The sequence below is a fragment of the Choloepus didactylus genome, chromosome X, assembly GCF_015220235.1.
Source record: "Choloepus didactylus isolate mChoDid1 chromosome X, mChoDid1.pri, whole genome shotgun sequence".
Taxonomy (NCBI): Eukaryota; Metazoa; Chordata; class Mammalia; order Pilosa; family Megalonychidae; genus Choloepus; species Choloepus didactylus.
Genome location: NC_051334.1, coordinates 122,856,639 through 122,881,171, shown reverse-complemented (window position 1 = coordinate 122,881,171; position 24,533 = coordinate 122,856,639). Strand labels below are relative to the sequence as shown.

General features: G+C 43.2%; 1 protein-coding gene across 5 annotated transcripts in view; it reads right to left on the bottom strand.

Annotated features, from left to right (window-relative positions):
• Positions 1–24,533, bottom strand: part of TBL1X (transducin beta like 1 X-linked) — a 284,080-nt gene that overhangs the window by 20,900 nt on the left and 238,647 nt on the right. The gene's annotated exons all lie outside the window — the stretch shown is intronic.

Below are 24,533 nucleotides of genomic sequence, written 5' to 3'. Positions count from 1 at the left end.
TGACCAGGCCATCCTTCACTACATTTTATGCAAACCTGATGAGCTCATGTCTTTCGGGGCAAGATGCTCAGGGCTTTGAGGGTGGGCACCATTCTGACAATGCTCTTACCACATTAGCTACAGAGCTGAACTAAAGTGTGCCTCTCAGTTTTATTTAGGAAAAAAAACCTGGGGCCAACTTTTTTTAAAAAGGTTTCAGAGTAGCTCAGCTTCATTTATGAAACTATGTGCCCATGTTTTGGGAAATGATTTATAGAATACAAATAAAACCAGGGATTTTGAACTAGAGAGTGAGAGACAGGGAGAGCAGACAGCTGTCATTTAGGGAAGAAGTGCTTGCCTGAGTATTCCAATTGGGGTGTCTGTTCCTACTGGTTTCTATGGCCCCAAGCTGTGCCAGGAACTTGGCCAGGCCCACCCACAGCTGGGTCTGCTTCCTCTCACAGCACACACCATGGCCTCTCTTAGACCCAGGGTGGCCCACCACGTGGCTGGACGTACAACTGGCCCAGGGTCACCTGAGACAAAGGTCTCCTTCCCCTGAACTGGCCCACAGAGCTGAGAGGTGGTTATCCAGGGAGGGTCCCAATTCCCAAGGTCCTGTCTGCATTAGCTCCCCACCTCCATGGGGTGCACTGCTGCCTGGAGGTGCACAGGCCTCGCCCACAGGGGCAGTGCTAGCAGCAGGGAGTGGGCAGGGGCAGGGCTGCGGTGCACACTCAGGAAGGACGGTGTGCTGTCTGGAGCGGTCTTGACATTGCGTGGGCTCCACTGATGTTCTCAGGCCGGGGTGGGACTGATGGTTCAGCATGACCCTCCAAGTTTGCCTACACTCCACAAGCAGAAGCCACAGGTCCATTTTCCCAAATATGTTGTCTTCTCAATTTTTCAAGGCATCATATGGTTCTCCCCCTCCTCCCTATTGCTCATTTTGGCCTGGAACCCACCAAAAGTGTATCTGGAAATTTTGCCTTCCATGATTAGGGCCACGCTGCTGCTGTGACGACCCGCTGGCAGAAGCCCAGAGCAGGGGTCATGAGTGTGGATGCGAGCAAGGGGAGCCACGCGGCAGGCTGCTTGGCTTGGCATCCTCGGTGGCAGCCCAGGTCCTCGGGCAGATCCACTGGTGCTGGGTGCAGGCACTGTCCCTCCCCGCCGATGTCCTGGGACCCATGCAGGCTCCAGGCTGTTGTGACATGCTATTCCAGAACAACATGATGCCAATTTCACAGAAGGAGCGATGGAAGGACAGCCACCAATGGACACCGTGCTGACATGCAGTACCGCAGGAGCCCCTGGCTTTGGTTCCTGCCTGGCCAAGATGCTGACGATGGAAACCAGGCAGGACGCATACACAGCTGTGACAAACATGGATTCCCTGTCCAACCCCCTCTCCAGCAGGTACTGCATTTGCTCAAAAACACATTTTAAAAAAAAAAGGGAGAGCACGATACAGCAGGAGACACTAGGTTAGACTCCACTCTCTCCCAATAAGCTGAGTCCCTGCACAAACTGCTTAACCTCCCTGGGTGCAGTTTTCTCATTTAAATAACAGCAGGACAGGAGTTGGCAACTCTTTCTGTAAAGGGCCAGCCAGTGAATATTCTGGGCTTTGGGGTTATATGGTTTCTGTCGCAGCTCCTCAGTTCTACTCAGAGCAGCCACACAGAACACGTAAACAAACAGGCATGGCTGCCCCCCAATAAACCCTGTTCACAGGCCCAAGTGTGCCCTATTTTGCCAACCCCTGCTCCAGGTCACTGGGTGTACTGACCTCCCATCTCCTCCAGCTTCCAGTGCGCTCTGAAGCCAATTACCCAAGACATGGGCAAGTCAGCGCTAGAACCGGGAGACTTCAGCTTTCTCATCCTGTGCTAATGATCCGATAGTCCCCTCCCTTTCTTCCAGTCTTTAAATAAGAAGCACGACCCTCCAGATGCCCGTCCTCCTATAATGGAAGGATCCCCAGGTGAAGCTCCATCCCCGGGGGGCGTGGGGTATGGAAGGAATCTGCTGAGCCAGCAGCGGCTTTTCCAACAGCACAAATCACCCGGGCAAAGGTTGCCTGTTTCTGCCACAATCCCAGCAGTGCGCTCAACCAAGCCCTGTCCATGGCTCTTGGCACGTTTCCCAGGTGTGCCCAGAGGAATGAAGGAAATAACCAGCTTGCTCGGAATGATGATCATGGGCCTGAATACAAAGCCTGCAGCTGCTCTCCTTGAAAACTTTGCAAGAGCTAAATAATGAATTCCAGGATTGGCTTTGGCATTCTGGGCACACTGGTAATATACTTGAAAACGAGACAATCTGACGGGAGGCTCAGGGGATGGTGCCCAGCACCTGGCCATAGAAACGAACGTCCGCTGACTCTTGCCATCCAAAGAGGGAAAGCCCCGTAGTCAGGTGCTGGCCCCACTCTAAGTCGTGCCTGTCACCAGGAACCTTGGAGCCCGGAGGTGCTCAGGAGCATGCAGACACGTGACACAGAATGGGGGTTTGCACATCCCCTCTGCCCCTACATGAGCCAGTAAGGTTCAGTTGCCAGCCCACTCGGGGGCAGTCAGGCCTTTTTTAAAAATACAAAAACTTTTAATTTGAAATAATTATTGATGGGAATTTGCAAAAACAGCATGGACAAGGCCCGTGGACCTTTCCCAAGACCTCCCGGGCCTGACTACCTTATCATCAGGCCCACTCCTTCCCCATCACCATCCCTGCCCCCTGGCAGCCGCCAATCTGGTCATTAGAGCCTTCCAGACAACAAAGGTAGGCTTGGTTTTGGCATTTATGCCAAACAATGGATACTGGCCAGGAACCATGTCCTCATTCCTGTGTAAAGGGAGCTGCACGGTAGAGGACCTTCTGAGACAAGCTTCATTTACTTGATGCCCTTGAGATCCATCCAGGCTGTCACCTGTACCAATAGTCTGTCCCTTTCTCTTGCAGGGCATTACTCCACAGATATGCCTTCAGCTAGGGCCTCCTGCAACAACACCTGAGCCGTCCCCACACAACCGTCCTGGGGAAAACCTCTCAGGGCAAGGCAGCTCCTCAGATCAACCCGTTAACTTGTGAGCCTCCAGCTGCCACGCAAGGGCCTCCTTGGACCTCTTGCTATGCATTTCACGCAGAAAAGCACACTTACTCTTCTTCCATTTTTATATGGTCTCCAGCACACTGCCTGACACTGAAAAAGAGCAAGTATCACCTGGAACTTCCTGATCAAGCAACAGATGACTCAACCTTGTGGGCAGCAAAATTACAGGTGAAAACCTCTTGATAAAAAAAGTCACATGGCTTGAAGTCTTCTTGGACAAGCTGGGTGGAAAGCCCTTCTGTGGAACCCTGGGAATGCTTTGGAAAATACTCTCTGATGAAAGACTTTCTAAAAAAAACTTTTACTAAATAAAAGCATTATAGGAACTTTACTGATGTACACTTTGGCATATTACTCTCTGAAAGACAGGAGCCAGAGCTTTCTACATTATAAATATTCCTTCCACCAGAGAAAGGCACATCTGGCACTCTAGGGTGGTGAACCCCATCCACTGGATACTTCTGCACAGCAAAGGCAGGGTCAGTTTGGGGCATTTATGCCCAACACAATGGGAATCCATCAGGAATGATGTTCTCATTTGATAACCACTTTGCATAATCCAGAGCACAGATGCCTGATTGGCATGGAGGCAATATGCACAGATCAAAAACCACAGGCATGGCTGCCAGAAGCTAGGGGAATGGGGAGTGGACTGCTTCATGGGGGAACCTCCGAGTGCGTACAAGCTCAAGAGTGTGTGGAGGGGGGACAGAGAACTGGGGGTGATGAAAATGTTCTAGAACTAGAGAGTGGTGATGGCTGCACAACATGAGAATTCTAAATGTCACTAATGGTAAATTTTATGTTATGTGTAGTCTATCCTGCACACATGTGCACATGTACCCACAAAATAAAGAAGGTTGGTAGTCAAGCTGCCCACATTTGGAGCTGTGCCTGTTTCCTGGTGGTGGGGAAGGGGCTTTGTCTGTAAGACTTTCAGCGCCTTCCACATCACCGATGTTAGTAGATTAAAGGAACATCAATAATCAATTCACTGGTGGCCCTAAGACGTGCATTCAGCGACTTGATCCTACATATAGAGATCCTGAAGAATCTACAGGAAAGCTATTAGAGATAATAAATGAATTCAGCAAAGTGGCAAGGTACAAGATTAATACTTAAAAATAGACGGTGGAAGGGTGGAGTAAGATGGTGGAGTGGTGAAGTGTGCAATTTAGTTACTCCTCTAGGGCAGCTGGTAAATAGCCAGGAACTGTGTGAAACAGTCTTTTTGCGGTCTTCTGTGACCAGTCACACATCGTACACCAATATGGAATGGGTGGAACAGCTGAGATTGCAGCAAAAAACTATAAATTTCCTCAGCCAGGGGGCTGGCACCCACCCCAGGCATGGCAGACTGTCTTGGAGCTGGTTCCCCGAGGAAGAAAGAAACAATCTGGGCTGGGAGCAAGGAGAGGGACTCAACCAGTCCCCAAGTGCAGAATTAATTAACAAACTCTTGACTGCTGAATAAAAGCTCCATGCACAGATTAGCTGGGAACAATCAGCCCAGCAGCCAGGAGGCAGTGCTAACAACAACAACACAATAAAAACAACAACTAAAAGACTTTCGGAGTTGGAGGTGTTCAGAATACTAGAAAAAGACTGTGCTCCAAGAAAAAGGGGCACATAGAACATATAAATGGCTCCCATCTGCAAAACTGGGGAGCTGGGATCCACCTCTGAAAAGGTGTTTTTTTTCTTCTTCTTTTCTTGCTCTCCAACTCTTTATTTATTTATTTTTTGCTTTTCAATAGCCCAGGAGCTCCTGCTTCAGCACTGCCTCTGGCAAGGGCAGAATTAAAGTTGTCTCAAGTAACTATTCAGGTGAAAGAGATAATAACCTAAAGGGCATATCTTTAAATAGTCTATACCGGGACTGACAAAACTTGGGGGATGGGGAAAGGCCTTGAAAAGGGATTCCTTTTTCTTTTTTTTTTTTAAGTAATTATTTTAAGTGGCTCATTACGGAAAGCCTAAAATATCTGCAACTGGCTTCCGGACCCAGTCAACAGGGAAGCTAAGATAGGTATGAAAGATAAAAGCAATGAATCTAATGGGGGAGACAATTCCCTAAAGGGCATATCATCCCCAAGACAAGGGGGTTGGGGCCCAGCTCAAGGGGCAGCCCTCCCTCGGAGAACTCAGACCCAAGGGGCTGGAAAACAGACACCAGCCTGAGTCAGCCACGCCCCTGGCAGGGACAGGGTAGGCAGAGAATTAAAGCCACCTGTGGCAACTCTTTACACTGACGGCAGCTGCTGGCTGACAAGCACCACCTGCTGGACAGGATAGGAAAAGCAGTCTAGAGGCTTCACAGGAGGGTCTGACAACTTTCAAGGTCTTATTCTCAGGGAAACTCCATACCTTCCTCCTGAGAACTGGGCCTGTCTCAACTGGGAAAATCTGATTGGGGTCGACCGTATCTGGGAAGATCCTCTCACAAAAAGGTTAAATAGAGGCAGGGCAAGAAACAGAAAACCAAGAGGTGGAAAATTCTGATCAACAAAACAGGACCATGTTAGAGGTCTAGAAAAGGTTGAACTGAACACCAAAGAAGAGATAGACAACAAAGCCAAGCAATAAGAAAACCCTAGATAAGAGTGAAAACGAGTTCCAGAATAAACTAATCAAGAAAATCAGATGTCTAGACAGCTAAAATTAATGAGCCATACTAGGAAACACAAAAATATGAACCAGCAGAAGGAACAAACTAAGAATTCAACTGAGATACAGGAACTGAAACAACTAGTTGAAGAGGTTCAAACAAATCTTCTAAACCAAATCAATAAGCTGAAGGAAAATGTGGAAAAAGAGATGAAGGATATAAAGAAGACACTGGGTGACCATAAAGAAGAATGTGTAAGCTTGAAAAAACAAATGGCAGGACTTATGGGAATGAAAGGCAAAATAGAAGAGATGAAAAACAGAATGGAGGGATACAGCAGATTTGAGCAGGCAGAAGAAAGGATCAGTGAAATGGAAGACAAGACATTTGAATTCATACACACAAAAGAACAGATAGGGAAAAGCATGGGAAAATACAAGCAGGGTCTTATGGAGCTGAATGACAACATGAAGCACACAAACATACGTGTTATGGGTGTCCCAGAAGGAGAAGAGAAGGGAAAAGGGGCAGAAAAAAATAATAGAAGAGATAACTATGGAAAATATCCCAACTCTTATGAAAGACATGAAATACAGATTCAGGAAGTACAGCATACCCCAAACAGAACAGCTCCCAGTAGACCTACTCCAAGACACTTACTGATCAGATTGTCCAATGTCAAAGACAAAGAGAGAATTCAGAAAGCAGCAAGAGAAAAGCAATCCATCAGATACAAGGGAAGCTCATTAGACTATGAACAGATTTCTCCTCAGAAATCATGGGGGCGAGAAGGCAGTGGTATGACATATTTAAAACACTGAGAGAGAAAAACTGCCAACCAAGAATTCTATGTCTGGCAAAATTACCCTTCAAAAATGAGGGAGAGTTTAAAATATTTTGAGACAAACCGACATTGAGAGAGTTTGTGAATAAGAGACCAGCGCTACAAGAAATACTACAGGGAGTGCTTCAGGCTGATAGGAAAAAGAGAGGAGACAGAGGTTTGGAGAAGAGTATAGAAATGAAGACAATCAAGAAGGGTAAAAAGAGAGAGAGAGAAAAATAAGATATGACACATAAAATCCAAAAGACGAAATGGTAGAAGAAAGTACTGCCCTTACAGTAATAACACTAAATGTTAATGGATTAAACTCCCCAATAAAAAGACACAGACTGGCAGAATGGATTAAAAAACATGACCCATCTACATGCTGTCTACAATAAACTCACTTTAGACACAAGGACAGAAATAGACTGAAAGTGAAAGGTTGGAAAAAGATATTTCACACAAACAACAACCAGAACAAAGATGGAGTAGCTATACTAATATCAGACTTTTTAGACTTTAAAAGTAAAAGAATTAAAACAGACAAAGGAGGACACTATATACTAATAAGTGGTTCAATTCATCAAGAAAACAACAATCGTAGATATTTAAGCACCCCCAAAATGCATGAGACAAACAACACTGAAGGGGGAAGTAGACACCTCTACAATATTGGAGACTTTAATACACTGCACTCATCAATGGGCAGAACACCTAGATAGAAGATCAATAAGGAAAGAGAGATACTGAAGGTACAATAAATGAACTAGATTTGACAGATATTTATAGGACTACTACATCCCACAACAGCAGGATACACATTTTTCTCAAGGGCTCATGGAACATTCTCTAGCATAGACCACATGTTGGGTCACAAAGCAAGTCTCAAGAAATTTAAAAATATTGGTATGATACAAAACACCTTCTTAGATCATAATGGAATGAAGTTGGAAAGCAATAACAGGCAGAAGGTCATAAAATTTACAAATATGTGGAAGCTAAACAACACACTCTTAGACAACCAGTGGGTAAAGGGAAAAATTACAAAAGAAATTAGTACATAACTCGAGGCAAATGACAATGGAAACACAACATATCAAAACTTCTGGGATGCAGCAAAGGCGGTGTTCAGAGGGAAACTTATTGCCCTAAACACCTATATTAAAAGAGAAGAGAGAGGAGAAAGAAGATGGCAGCATAGAGAGGAGTCGAAGTTAGTTAGTCACCCCGGAACAACTAATAAACAGCCAGGTACAACTAGAAAATAATCTGGAATAACTGTGGGGGGACAAATGTGACATCCACTCATCATACACCAACCTGAATTAGGAGGAATGCCCGAAATCGCAGCATAAAATATGTAAGTAAAAACTGCGGACCTGAGCTGGGAGCCCCCTCCCTTCACAGCCTGAACTGCAAAGCCTCACTGTGCTAGAGAGCAGCACTCGCCCAGCAAGTAAATATAGCTCAGCTGAGCTCCAACTGGGGTTTTAATTAGCACACGTGGACTTCTCAATACAAACTATGAATTCCCAACAAGCAGACAGAGGCATCTGGTGACAACTAACCTTGGAGAGTCGGAGGACCTCTCTGGGATGGAGGGAGAGCCCAGAGGACTGGATGCTGTCTGTGGCTGATGGGTGAAACTGAGGGGGGCCGCAGACTGACCCTAGAGGGGGTCTTTCTGTCCCTTTTTCAGCTCAGTGGAGAAAGCCTCAGCCATTTTCAATTCCCAGTGCTCAGACCCAGACAAGGGTGGAGATAGCAGAGTCAGAGACAATTCAAATGCAAATGACCTCTCCCCAGGGGCTTTACATATCTTCCCAAAGAGGAAAGAGGCAGTGCCAAATTCTACTACCTGCCTTCCATTCAGAACCAGACCCAGGAGCCTGGAAAAAAACACCAGTCTGGAGCTACAGGCTGTCAGGCACCACCTGCTGGGCAGAAAAGCACAGTGACTCTAGGCCTCATAGGGTGCATCAGTCTTCTAAGACACCCTCAGGGAGACCTGAAACTATTGCCTCCTTCCAAGACCTGAGCACACTCTGGTCTAGGAAAATCTGATTGGGGTAACCAAGGAGGTGAGATGCCCAGACAACAGAAAACTACAACCTACACTAGGAGGGGTGAAGTTATGGCCCAGTCAAAGGAACAAACTTATACTTCAACTGGGATACAGGAATTTAAATAATTAGTGCTGGATCAATTCAGAAAGTTTAGGGAAGATATGGCAAAAGAGATGAAGCGTATAGTGAAAACACTGGGTTTACATAAGGTAGAAATCAAAAGTTCGAAAAAAACAACTGTCAGAATCTATGGAAATGAAAGGCACAACACACAAAATGAAGGACACAATGGAGACATACAACAGCAGATCTCAAGAGGCAGAGGAAAACACTCAGGAACTGGAGAACAAGAACCTGAAAGCCTACACACAAAAGAACAGTTAGAGAAAAGAATGGAAAAATATGAGCAACATTACCGGGAACTTAAGGACCAATGAAATGTAGGAATGTATGTGTCATTGGTGTCCCAGAAGGTGAACAGAAGTGAAAAGGGGCAGAAGCAATAATAGAGGAAATAACCAATGAAAATTTCCCATTTCTTATGAAAGACATACAATTATGGATCCAAGAAGCACAGAGTACTCCAAATGGAATAGATCTGAATAGGCCTACGTCAAGATACTTAATAATCAGATTATCAAACATCAAAGGTAAAAAGAGAACCCTGAAAGCAGCAAGAGAAAAGCGATCCATCACACACAAAGGGAACTTGATAAAACTATGTGCGGATTTCTCAACAGAAACCACGGAGGCAAGAAGAAGGGGGGTGATATATTTAATACACTTAAAGAGAAAAACCACCAACCAAGTTTCCTATATCCGGTGAAACTGTCCTTCAAATATAAGGGAGAGCTTAAAATATTCTCTGACAAACAATGACAGAGTTTGTGAACAAGATACCTGCCCTACAGGAAACACTAAAGGGAGCACCACAGACAGAAAGGAAAAGACAGGAGTGAGAGGTTTGGAACACAATTTTGGGAGATAGTAGCACAGCAATGTGAGTACACTGAACAAAGATGACTGTGAATATGGTTGAAAGAGGAAGGTTTGGAGCATGTGGGACACCAGAAGGAAAGAGGAAAGATAAAGACTGGGACTGTATAACTCAGTGAAACCTAGAGTGTTCAACAATTGTGATAAAAGGTACAAATATGTTTTCACATGAGGGAGATCAAATGAATGTCAACATTACAAGGGGTTAAAAATGGGGTGGGATTGGGGGAAAATACAATCAATGCAAACTATAGATTATAGTTAATAGAAACACTGTATTATGCTTCCTTTAATATAACATAGGCAATATACCAAAGCTAAATGCATATTGGGGGGGACATAGGGGAAGGGTATGGGACTCTTGGCACTGGTGATATTGTCTGACTCTTTATTCTACTTTAGTTTAATGCTGTCTTTCCTTTTGTTGCTTCCTAGCTGTCATTTTTTTTTCTTTTTTTCCTCTCTTTTTTTCTTTTTCTCTTTGACTCTTCCTCCTCCTTTGTGGAAGAAATGGAGATGTCCCTATACAGATAGTGGCGATTGTGGTAAATACATACATACGTGACTATACAGGGAAATGATTGTTTATTTAGGATGGAATGTATGGTGTGTGAACAAAACCATCTTAAAAAAAATGGGTTGAAGAAAAAATCTTGTGGGCACTAGATTGAGTGAAACAAGACAGACACATAAGGCAAATATTGTAGGGTCTCACTGATATGAACTAATCATAATATGTAAACTCATAGATATGAAATGTAAGTTATCAGGATATAGAACGAGGGTGAAGAATGGGGAGCAGTTGCTTATTATGAGCAGAATATTCAACTAGGGTGAACTTAAACGTTTGGAAATGGACAGGGGTGATGGTAGCACATTGTGGGAATAACTAACAGGGCTGAATGGTGTGTGAAGGTGGTGGAAAGGGGAAGCTCAGAGTCATGTATGTCACCAGAAGGAAAGTTGGAAGTTAAAAGATGGGAATGTAAAAAACAGTGAATCTTGTGGTGGACAATGTCTGTGACTAACTGTACAAATATTAGAAATCTCTCTCATGAACTAGAACAAATGTGTGCCGGTTTGAATGTATTGTGTCCCCCAAATGCCATTATCTTTGTGGTCTTGTGGGGCAGACGTTTTGGTGATGGTTAGATTTGCTTGGAATGTGCCCCACCCAGCTGTGGGTGGTGACTTTGGTGGGATACTCCCATGGAGGTGTGACCCCACCCATTCAGGGTGGGCCTTGACCAGTGGAGCCATATAAACGTGCTGACTCAGAGATGGAACGGAGTACAGCTGTGAGTGACGTTTTGAAGAAGAGCAAGCTTGCTAGAGAGGAATGTCCTGGGAGAAAGCCATTTTGAAACCAGAACTTTGGAGCAGACGCCAGCCATGTGCCTTCCCAGCTAACAGAGGTTTTCCGGACGCCATTTGCCATCCTCCAGTGAAGGTACCTGATTACTGATGTGTTACCTTGGACACTTTATGGCCTTAAGACTGTAACTGTATAGCCAAATAAACCCCCTTTTTATAAAAGCCAGTCCATCTCTGGTGTTTTGCATTCTGCAGCATTAGCAAACTAGAACAGATTTTGGTACCAGAAGTGGGGTGCTTTTGCTGCTGAGTTTGCAAATACCAAACATGTTGGAACAGCTTTTTAAATGGATAATGGGGAGTTTCTGGAAGAGTTGTGAGGAGCTTGATAGAAAAGGCCAAAACTGCTTTAAAGAGACTGTTTGTGGAAATATGGACTCTAAAGATACTTCTGACGAGGACTTGAACAGAGATGATCAATGTGTTGTTGTGAACTGGAAGAAAGGTGATCCTTGTTTTAAAGTGGCAGAGAATTTGGCAAAATTGAGTCCTGGTGTCAGATGGAAGGAAGAATCTGGAAGCAACAACCTGGAATACTTAGCTGAGGAGATCTCCAGACTACATGTGGAGGATATACCCTGGCTTCTCCTTGCAGCTTATAGTAAAATGCGAGCAGAGAGAGATAAACTTAGAACTGAACTCTTGGGTTCAAAGAAACCAGAAGCTGATGGCTTGGAAAATTATGAGCTTCCAGGGGGTGGAATCCCAGAAGCTACAGCCCAATGTGAGGATGTAACCAAACATGGAACCCAGCCACCATTTCAGTACAAGCCAAGATTGGAGATGGAATTATCCAGAAAGGATTTGTGGAAACTCCCTATTGTCTGATGGCTTTGACCCCTGTGTGCTTCATGCAAAGCCAACAGAATTTTTGCCAGAACTTTATAGACAGAGCCGCTGCCAGCCTGGACTGGAGGAGACAGACAAGGAACAAATTGCAGGAAAAATTTCTTCAAACACAGAGCCATGGAGGTTGAGGTCTGGAGTCAAGAGGTCTGGGGCTGGGAGAGTGGAGCAGCCCACACACTTGGAAAGGGTGAGTTTGCCCCAGAGGTCGAGGGTGGGCTTTCCACCTCGATGCTCTGGAAGAGTTTTGCCACCTCAGGTCCCAAAGAGGGTGGAGCACATTCCCAGGGAATTGGGGAGAGCCTGGCTGCCACCACACTGTTCTGAAGGGGTTGAGCGTGTGCCCCGGAGATGGAAGGGAATCCGGGAGCAGCCCTGATGTTTGAAGAGGGTGGGGCCGAGAAGGTGGTCTCCCCAATGTGTGGGTCTGTTGGAGCACTCACCTAAGCGTTTGGAGAGGAAAGGGCTACCGAAAAGGCCCTTAGGAAGGGTTAGACTCCCGCTCTCTCAAGCCCCAAGGATGCAACGTTGTTCTGTAAATGACTCTCAGACTTTGAAATCTAATGGAGTTTGTCCTGCAGGTTTTAGGAACTGTTTTGGTCCTGTTAACCCTGTTTTCCTTACTGTTTCTCCTTATGGCAATGCAAATGTTTATCCTATGAATGTCCCTCCTTTGTATATTGGAAGCATATAACTTGTTCTAAGTCCACAGATCCAAGCTAAAGGAAAAGTATGCCTTAGGACTGACCACGCCTATATTTGATTTTGAAGGGATTTTGTACTTAACTTTTGTTACTGAAATGGTTTAAGTTTTTGTGATATTGTGATGAAATGAATGCATTTTGTATTTGGAAAGATAATGTCATTTTGGGGTCCAGGGGGTGGAATGTGCCGGTTTGAATGTATTGTGTCCCCCAAATGCCATTATCTTTGTGGTCTTGTGGGGCAGACGTTTTGGTGATGGTTAGATTTGCTTGGAATGTTCCCCACCCAGCTGTGGGTGGTGACTTTGGTGGGATACTCCCATGGAGGTGTGACCCCACCCATTCAGGGTGGGCCTTGATCAGTGGAGCCATATAAACGTGCTGACTCAGAGATGGAACGGAATACAGCTGTGAGTGACGTTTTGAAGAAGAGCAAGCTTGCTAGAGAGGAATGTCCTGGGAGAAAGCCATTTTGAAACCAGAACTTTGGAGCAGACGCCAGCCATGTGCCTTCCCAGCTAACAGAGGTTTTCCGGACGCCATTTGCCATCCTCCAGTGAAGGTACCTGATTACTGATGTGTTACCTTGGATACTTTATGGCCTTAAGACTGTAACTGTATAGCCAAATAAACCCCCTTTTTATAAAAGCCAGTCCATCTCTGGTGTTTTGCATTCTGCAGCATTAGCAAACTAGAACAAAATGTATGACACTATAACTAGAGGTTAATAATAGAGGGGCATATAGGAAAAAATATACCTATTGCAAACTATATACTACAGTTAGTATTTTAACATTCTTTCATCAACAGTAACAAATGTACTATACCAATCTATGAATCAATAATGGAGGGTGGTGTTGGTTAGGGGTATTGGAGGATTTGAGTTTCCTTTTTTTGTGTGTCTTTATTTCTTTTCGGAGTAATGAAAATGTTCTAAAAATTGAAAAAAAAAATGAACTGTGGTGATGGATGCATAGCTGTATGATGGTACCATGGGCAAGTAATTGTTCCACTTTGGATCTCTGGATAATTGTATGGTATGTGAACAATCTCAATTAAAAAAAAAATGGAAAAAATATATTAAAAAAGAAAAAAGAAAAGAGAGAGCAAAAAATCAAGGAATTAACTGTTCACCTGGAGGAACTAGAGAAAGAACAGCAAACTAACCCCAAAGCAAACAGAAGGAAAGAAATAACAAAGATTAGAGCAGAAATAAGTGAAATTGAGAACACGAAAATAATAGGGAAAATCAACAAAACAAGAAGTTGGTTCTTTGAGAAAATCAATAAAATTGATGGACCCTTAGCTAGGCTAACAAAAAGAGAGCAGATGTGAACAATTACAATCAGAAATGGGAAAGGAGACATAACTACTGACCCTGCAGAAGTAAATGAGATAATGAGAAGATACTACAAGCAACTATACGCTAATAAAGTAGACAACAGACAAAATGGACAACTTCATAGAAAAGCATAAACAACAAATGTTGACTTGAGAATAGATGACCTCAACAAACCAACCACAAATAAAGAGATTGAGTCAGTCATCAAAAAGCTCCCCAAAAAGAAAAGCCCAGAACCAGATGCCTTCACATGTAAATTCTATCAAGCATTCAAGAAAGAATTAGTATCAATCTTGCTCAAACTCTTTGAAAAAAACTGAAGCAGAGGGAAAGCTGCCTAACTCATTCTATAAAGCCAACATCACCCGTATACCAAAGTTAGACAAAGATACTACAAAAAAAAGAAAATTACAGAACAATTTCTTTAATGAACATGGATGCAAAAATCCTCAACAAAATACTTGCAAACCGAATCCAGCAGCACATTAAAAGAATTAAATACCACTACCAGGTGGGATTTATTCCAGGCAAGGCTGGTTCAACACAAGAAAATCAATTAATATAATACACCACATAAATAAATCAAAGCAGAAGAACCATATGACCATCTCGATCGATGTAGAAAAGGCATTTGACAAAATTAAACATCCTTTCCTGATGAAAACACTTCAAAGAATAGGAACTGTGATGGTCAGGTTCATGTGTCAACTTGGCCAGGTGATGGTACCCAGGTGTCTGGTCAGGCAAGTACTGGCCTAACCATTACAGCAAGGACATTTGTGGCTGGTTAATAAACCAGAAGACTGGTTTATTAAATTATTAGTCAATTCCTGAGGAGTTCATTGAAGTTGCCAGTTTGTTGCCTGAGGAGTTCATCGAGCACGTTCATCGGAGTTGCCAGTTCGCTGCCTGAGGAGTTCATCGAACATCTTCATTGGAGTTGCCAGTCTGCTGCCTGCCCTATGGAATTTGGACTCATGCATACCCACAGGTGCATGAGACACTTTTATAAATCTTATATTTATAGATATCTCTTGTTGATTCTGCTTCCCTAGAGAACCCTAACTAATACAGGAATAGAAGAGAACTTTCTCAATACGATAAAGGCAATATATGAAAAACCCACAGATAACATCAAACTCAATGGGGAAAGACTGAAAGCCTTCCCTCTAAGATAAGGAACAAGACAAGGATGCCCACTGTCACCATTGTTATTCAACACTGTGCAGGAAGTTCTAGCTAGAGCAATTAGTCAAGAAAAAGAAAAGGCATCCAAACTGGAGAGGAAGAAGTAAAACTTTCACTGTTTGCAGATGACATGAATGTATATGTAGAAAATCCAGAAAAACCTACAGCAAAGCTACTAGAGCTAATGAATGAATACAGCAAAGTGGCAGGCTACAAGATCAACAGGCAAAAATCAGTAGTGTTCCTATACACAAGTAATGAGCAACAGGAGGAGAAAATCAAGGAAAAAATTCCATTTCCAATAGCAACTAAAAGAATCAAGAATTTATGAATAAACTAACCAAGGCTACAAAAGACTTACACAGAGAAAATGAGAAGAAACTGCTAAAAGAAATCAGAAATCAAACAGGATGTTAAAAAAAAAAAAAAAAAAAAAAAGGAACAACATACCATGTTCATAGATTGGAAGAGTAAATAAAGTTAAGATATCAATTTTACCTAAACTGATTTATAGATTCAATGCAATCCCAATTAAAATCCCAACAACTTGCTTTGCAGAAATAGAAAATCCAATAAATTTATTTGGAAGGGCAAGGTGCCCCAAATAGCCAAAAATATCTTGAGAAAGAGGAAGGATGTGGGAGGTCTCACACCACCTGACTTTGAAGCATATTACAAAGCTACAGTTCTCAAAACAGCATGGTACTGGCATAAGGACTAATGGAATTGAACTGAGTGTTCAGAAATCAACCCTCTCATCTACGGACAACTGAACTTTGATAAGGCAGTCAAGCCAAAACAACTGGGACAGAGCAGCCTCTTTAATAAATGGTGTTTGGAGAACTGGCTATCCATATCCAAAAGAATGAAAGAGGACTCTTGTCTCACAACTTATACAAAAATTAACTCAAAATGGATCAAAGACCCAAACATTAGCACTAAGACCATAACACTCTTAGAAGAAAACGTAGGGCAAAATATCTTAAAGATCTTGTGATAGGAAGTGGTTTCCTAGACCTTATACCCAAAGCACAAGCAACCAAAGAAGAAATAGATAAATGGGATCTCCTCAAAATTAAACACTTTTGTACATCAAAGGACTTTGTTATAAAAGTAAAAAGACAGCCTACACAATGGAAGACAATATTTGGAAACCACATATCAGATAACGATTTAATATCCCAAATATATAAAGTGATCCTACAATTCAACAACAGAAAGACAAACAACCCAATTAAAAAATGGGCAAGACTTGGACAGATACTTTTCTGAAGAGGAATTACAAATGGCTCAAAAACATATGAAAAAATGCTCAACTTCACTGGCTATTATGGAAATGCAAATCAAAACCACAATGAGATATCATCTCACACCTACGAGAATGGCCATTATCCGAAAATCAGAAAACTACAAGTGTTGGAAAGAATGAGGAGAAAGAGGCACACTTATTCACTGTTGGTGGGAATGGAGATTGGTGCAGCCACTCTGGAAGGCATTGTGGCGGTTTATCATGAAGCTAAGTATAGAACTGCCATATGATCCAGCAGTTCCATTACTAGGTATATACTCAGAGGAACTGAAAGCTAAGCCACAAATGGGTATCTGCAAACTGATGTTTATATCAGCATTATTCATGATTGCCAAGAGATGGAAATAGACCAGATGTCCATCAACAGACGAGTGGATAAATAAACTGAGGTATAGACACACGATGGAATATTGTGCAGCTCTAAGAAAGAACAGTCTCGGAACATATAATAATGTGGATTGACCTTGAGGATGTTATGCTGAGCAATGTTAGCCAGAAACAAAAGGACAAATACTGCGTGATTTCACTAATACGAACTAACATTAATGAGCACACCTTGAGAGTTAAAAGCTGAGAACACAGGTTATCAGGAGATAGAAAGAAGGTACTATATAGGCATTTGATGCTGAAGGACTACAGAATGGTTAACAAGATGAATTGTGTAGATCTAGAAATGGATAGCATAATACTGTGTGATGGTAGCGCAGTATTTTAAGTACACTGAACAAAGATGTATGTGAATAAAGGAAAGAGGAGGGCTAGGGGCATGTATGACACCAAAAGGAAAGACAGATGATAAAGACTGGGGCTGTATAACTTACTGAAACCTAGAGTGGTCAATGATTGTGACTAAATGTACAAATATAAAAATATATTTACATGTGGGAGATCAAATGAATGTCAACCTTGCAAGGTGTTGAAAAAGGGATGGTAGTGGGGAAAAAGTATAATCAAAGCAAACTGGAGTCTATGGTTAACAGTTAACATTATAATATGCTTCCATTAAATGTAACAAGGGAATATACCAAAGCTAAATGTCTATGAGAGGGAGATATAAGGGAGGGGTATGGGATTCTTGGTAGTGGCGTTGCTGTCTGACTTCATTATTATATTGTATTGTATGGTATTTTTTTTTAAGTTATCTTTTTTATTATTCTTAGAATTTTTTTTCATATAATGAATATGTTCAAGTGCTGATTGTGGTGATGAATGCACTACTATATGCTACTAGGAACAACAGATTATACCCTGTGGATGATTGTATGGTATGTTAATATATCTCTATAAAATGTCAGAGAAAAATATAAACAGGGATACAAGTGCTGGAGAAGACAGGGAGAGAGGGATGTACCTATTTACTGTTGGTGGGGAAGTAAAACAGTGTAGCCTATCTGGAGGACAGTGTGGTGGTCGCACAAGAAACTAAGTATGTGGGTATCATAAGGTCCTGCAACCTCAATATGGGGTATATACTTGGAAGAACTGAGAGCAGAGATACAAATGGACATTTGCACCCTGGTGTTTATGGCAGCAGTATTCACGATTTGCAACGATTGGAGGTGGCCTAAGTGCATCGGCTGATGAAAAGAATGGTGAACTGTGATGTATGCATACAATGGATTATTGAGCAACTATAAGAAGGAGTGAAGGTGTGAGACACACAACAAGGTAAATGGATCTTGTGGACAGCATTTTGAGTGAAGTATGCCAGAAATGAAAAGACAAACATTATAATGCCTCAACAATTTGGACTAACTACAATGTGTAAACTCTAAGAATTGAATCTTAGAGCAAAGCTTATCAGGGGAACGCTTACTGAAAAGGTTCCTATAGACTGTAAGCTCTTACAGCAGTCATATCTATTCCTGAGTTGTAACAGCTATCTCCAAATTCTGAGATGCTGAGCTCTTTGTGTATAACATGGTCAGTCTCTAGAACTTCGGGTATCTGTGTGACAACAGAAACTCAGAGCTAGAGCTCAGCAACTATGAATGTCAGTATAAAGCAACTGTTAAAAAAGCTGAAAAAGAGTCCAGACTTCAATTAGAGATATGAATGAAACAGATTTGGTTAGGACTAAGGCAAATCAGGCCAAAGGGTAAAAGACAATATTGGCTGTGTTTTAAAACTTCAACTTCTATGTGAGACCAAGGGAACAGATATTTATTTAGTGCAGGATCTATGTTTTCTGCAACACTAAATAATTTAACTTGTACTGTCAGTTTATTCAAACACCATAATTACATGGAACTTTGAATAAGAAGTGAGATCTGGTAGCTTTGTACAGGTTAGTATGAAATAGCAATACATTACAAAGAAATTTGGGCAGCAAAAATATATATATGTATATTTGCAGGGCCCCTCTGAAGAACTGGGGAAAAATGTGGAAGTGTTGGACATCCCCACCTGGGTTATTGTTGAGATTCTCACAAACATTAAGGACTGCCAATTTAGTGGGCCAAAGCCTTGATCGTGGGGCTTGCCCTTATGAAGCATGTTACTGCAAAGGAGAGGCTAAGCCTACTTAAAATTGTGCCTAGGAGTCTCCCCCAGAGAACTTCTTCGTTGCTCAGATGTGGTCCTCTCTCTCTCTAAGCCCACTCAGCAGGTGAACTCACAGCCTTCCTCTCTACATGGGACCTGCCTCCCAGGGGTGTAAATCTCCCTGGCCATGCAGGACATGACTCCCAGGGATGAGCCTGGACCTGGCATCTTAGGATAGAGAAAATCTTCTTGGACCAAAAGCTGGAAGAGAAATGGAGCAAAATAAAGTTTCAGAGGCTGAGAGATCTCAAATGGAGTCGAGAAGTCACTCTATCGGGCAATCTTATGTGCTATATAGATAACCTTTTTTAGGTTTTAGTGTATTTGGAATAGCTAGAAAGAAACACCTGTAACTGTCGGACTACAACCCAGTAGCCTTGATACTTGAAGATGACTGTATAACTATGTAGCTTACATGGTGTGACAGTGTGATTGTGAAAACCTTGTGGCTCATGCTCCCTTCATCCAGGGTATGGATGGATGAGTAGAAAAATGGGAACAAAAATTAAGGGTAAAATAGGGTGTGACAGGGGAGATGGAATGATTTGGGTGTTTTTTTAAAATTTTATGTTTTCATTCTTTTTGGAGTAATGAAAATGTTCAAAAATTGATTGTGGAGATGAATGCACAACTATGTGATGGTGCTATGAACAGCTGACTGTATACCATGGATGACTGTATGGTATATAAATATATCTCAATAAAACTGAATAAAAAATCATTGTACGTCAGCAAGGAATGAAAGAAAAAGGAAATCAAGAAAACAATTTCAATTACAACAGCAACTAGAAGAATATTTAGGAATTTATTTAACCAGGATGTAAAGGACTTGTATGTAGAAAACTATAAATCATTACAAAAAGAAATTAAAGAAAACCTATATACATGGAAATATATTCCATGCTCATAGATGAGAAGAGTTAATATCATTCAGTTGTCAATTCTAACCAAAGCAACTTACAATTTAATGCCATCCCAATCAAAACTCCAACATTCTTCTTTGCAGAAATGGAAAAGCTAATCATTAAATTCATATGGAGAACAAGGGACCCTGAATGGTCTGAAACATTTTGAAAAGGAAGAACAAAAGTTGGAGGACACACACTTCCTGATTTCAAAACTTACTGCACAGCTGAAGTAACCAAAATGTGTGGTACGGGTAATAAGGATAGACATGTGGACCAACTGAATCAAACTGAGAATTCCGAAATAAACTCACACATCTATGGTCAATTAATTTTGACAAAGGAGAGAGAATAGTCTTTTTAATAAATGGTGCTAGGACACCTGGCTTTTCATATACAGAAGAATGAAAATGAAAGGAAAGTCCCCCACCCCCCACCTTACACCATATACGAAAGTTAACTCAAAATGGATTGGGGAGTATCATGCAGCCTTACAACTGAATGAAGTTCTGATACATGCCATGAAACAACAGAAGAAATAATCACTGAAAATTTCCCAACTCTTATGAAAGACATGAAATACAGATTCAAGAAGTACAGCATACCCCAAACAGAATAGATACGAATAGACCTACACCAAGACACTTACTGATCAGACTGTCTAATGTCAAAGACATTGGATCAATGACCTAAATATAAGAGCTAAAACTATAAAACTCTTAGAAGAAAACACAGGGAAATGTCTTCAGAACCAAAAGCACAAGCAACAAAATAAAATAATAAACTGGATATCAACAAAATTAAAAACATCTGTGCATCAAAAGATATCATCAAAAAAGGGAAAAAACAAAATACAGAACAGGAGAAAATATTTGGAAACTGTATCTGATAAGGGTTTATGATCTAGAATATATAAAGAACCCCAACTAGTCAACAAAGAGATAAACAATCCAACTAAAAAATGGTCAAAGAAGTTGATGAGACATTTCTCCAAAGAAGATATTCAAATGCCCAATAGGCACATGAAGATGCTCAACTTCATTAGCCATTAGGGAAATGCAAATCAAAACTGCAATTTGCTGTCACCTCATGCCCACCAGAATGGCCTTCATTAGGAAAAAGGAATTGAGCGGGGGAGGATGCGGAGAAGCAGGAACACTCATGCCCGCGAGTGGGAAGGTAAAGTGTGCAGCAGCTGTGGAAAACAGTTTGGCAGTTCCTCAAAATGTTAAGCATAGAAATACCATTTGACTGGCTATACCACCTCGATGTACACACACCAAAGGACTGAAAGCAGGGACTCGTACAGATATTTGCATACCAGTGTTCAAAGCAGCAGCACTACAGTCTCAAGATCCACAAGGTGGAGGCAACCCAAATGCCCGTCAGCAGATAACTGGATAAACAAAATGCTGTACAGACATATAGTGGAGTATCAGGCAGCCTTACAAATGAATGAAGTTCTGATACATGCTGTGAAATGGATGAACTATGAAGACATGTTGAATGAAACAAGTCGGACACAAAGGGATAGGTATCGAATGATTCCACCTCTATGAAATGGCTGGAATATGCAAATTCATAAGGACAGAAAGTAGAGTCCTGGTTACTAGGAGGAGATGAGGGGGAGGGGCTTCTGTTTGGGGAGATGGGAAAGTTCTGGTAACGGATGGGAGTAAGGTAGCACAATGTTGTGAGTGTGATTAGACCCACTGAATGTATGCTTGGGAGTGGCTGAGATGGGCAAGTTTATGTTGTATATATGTTCACACAATTAAAAAAACAAAACAGAAAGACTAAACAGACAATCACAAATGCAATACATGAATTGGACAGGATCTAATAATGGAGAAAATGCCCAAAAGGACACTGGGATGTATGAAAAAAGTGAAATACAGACTATAAGCTTTCTATCTTGAACTTGATAACTGCACTTAGGTGGCTCCATAAGCAAATCCCCTTGTTCTCAGGAAATGTCCATGGCAGTATTAAGTACTGAGGGAACAGGATGTCTACATCCCACTCTTAAATGTTTAGAAAATGATCAGTTGAACCAATAGATATGGCAAATATGGCAAAATATTACAAGTTGGTGGATCTGGAGATGGGGGGGGGTGTTCTAATTTGCTAATGCTGCAAAATGCAAAACACCAGGAATGGATTGGCTTTTATAAAAAGGGGTTTATTTGGTTACACAGTTACAGTCTTAAGGCCATAAAGTGTCCAAGGTAACATATCAACAATTGGCTGCCTTCACAGGAGGATGGCCAATGGTGTCCGGGAAACCTCTGTTAGCTGGGAAGGCACGTGGCTGGCGTCTGCTCTAAAGTTCTGGTTTCAAAATGGCTTTCTCCCAGGATGTTCCTCTCTAGGCTATAGTTCCTCAAAAATTTCACTCAGGTACTGTTGCGGCATTTTTCCTCTCTTAGTTTCTCTGGAGCAAAAGTCTGCTTTCAATGGCTGTCTTCAAACTGTCTCTCATCTGCAGCTCCTCACTTCTCAGCTCCTGTGTGTTCTTCAAAGTGTCCCTCTTGGCTGCAGCAAGCTCGCTCCTTCTGTCTGAGCTTACATAGTGCTCTAGTCAACTAATCAAGGCCCATGCTGAATGGGTGGGGCCACACCTCCATGGAAATTATCCACAGTTATCACCACAGTTGGGTGGGGTGCATCTCCATGGAAACACTCAAAGAATTACAATCCAATCAACACTAATACGTCTGCCCCCACAAGATTGCATCAAAGAACATGGCTTTTTCTGGGGGACAGAATATATACAAACCGGCACAGGGGGTTAGGGGCATGTTGGAGTTCTCTGTATGGGTTTGTATTGTTTTTGCAACTGACTGGTAAGCTTAAAGTTATTTCAGAATAAAAAGTTTTTTTAAAAAGTCCATTCAGTGTGGACTCCACGCTGTGCGGGGAAGGCCCGGAAGGCGTGCAGGGCCTCTGCAAAGCAGCAAGGCATGAAGTGAGCCTTGCCAGGGTCTCGTGTCTCTGAGCTGCCTGCACCTGGAGCAAACCCTACTGCAGCTCACGGGGAATAGCAGACACTACTCGTCAAAGTCCCGCCCTGAGGGGATCTGTGCTTGTGTCATGTTTCCTGTACGGCCTCTGTCCCTGCGAGGAGCCATTCTTGGGCACTGAGGCAGTCAGTACTGTCTCAGGCAGGTCTTGGGCTGAGCCCTCTCACTCAGGACTCCCCAGCAGCTTTGCCAGAACTTTCTTCGACCCACACTGCAGTCTGAGACTCCTCTACCCACCCTCCTCGGGGGTCAGACCAGCATCCTGTTCCGGGTGGTCCCCGCCTCCTCCAGCCCAGGGACCCCGTGCTCCGGCTTAGGCACACATGCAGATGGCACAAAAGCCACGTGGTTGTGAAATGAAAGTCATGTGGACATATAATTTCAGTCCGAGGGATCTTTCTCTAGGGCAGGGGCTCTCAAACACGAGTGATGGGGACACCCACCCCACCCAGGGGGCATCTGGCGGTGTCTGGAGACATTTTTGGCTGTCACCTAGGCAGGGAGGGTGCTGCGGTGCTGCTGTCCCCTCCACAATACCCAGCCCGCCCCTCCCACCAAGAGATCCCCCGCCCGCAGAGCCGCAGTGCCAGGCCCAGACGCCCCGACTCCAGCCCTGACAGGACATGACAAGGCCGGCATTATGAGCACCCCATCTTTTCCGATTTGGAAACTGAGATGGGTCAGCTGGAGTAACCCGCCTGAAGCTGAATGACCACTCAACGAGGGAGCTTTGAGTCCACCCACAGCTCCCAGAACCCCAAATCCAACCTGGCTGGCTTGGCCTGAAAACCACTCCTAGTCATTAGTTTAAAAGCAAACACTTCCAGCTCCTTTTATTGTTTGGAGAGTCTATATTTTCCTTACACTTACATGGAAAACTGCATGTATCTTTTCTATTTTTAAGTTATTTGCTGTTTCCTCAATTTATGTTTCTAAATCAGGCAGATCCAGAGACAAGGATGTAAGGGCAAGGAGTTTACTGGGGAGGAGAACCCAGGAAGGAGCAGGACGGTGGTTCTCAATCTGTAGAGACTCTGCCCCCCCCACCCCAGGACATCTGACAATGTCTGAGACATTTTGGGCTGTCACACTGGGGGAGGTGCTCCTGGAATCCAGTGGGCAGAGGCCAGGGCTGCTGCTAAATGTCCTCCAGTGCACGGGACAGACCCCACAGCAAAGAATTACCCAGGCCCACATTCACCAGGACCGTGGCTGTGAGACCCTGGCCTGGAGGGAGCAGACTGGGGACAGGAGGCCAGGGTTGGGACAGTGGGGAGGGTCTACGAGGCATCCGTTTCCCAAGGTGCCTGGGCAGCCAAGAGAGTGGAGGAGGGATCAGGTTCATTCTGGGCATCTTGAGGGCAGTGGTGGGACACACAGAAAGAAGTGGCCGGGCAGCAGGTTGCAGCCTGGTAGAGAGCCGTGCGATTGCGCAGTGTGCGGCTGCAGAAGTGCCACACTCCCTGCCACTTCAGGGGCCACACAGAGTAGTAGTTCTGCTGAGATCCAAGCCACCCACCAGAAAAGTACCCTGAGCCCTCCCCAAACAATGCCTTGGGGACCCCCGACATTTGTCACACATGCTATAGCAAACTTAACCCCCCACATTTAGGGATACCCTCAAAATGACAGAGTGTTCCTGCTAAGGGCAGCCGAATCTACCACATTCTCCCAACTTTAGGGCAGTCTCTCCTAAGAGTCGATT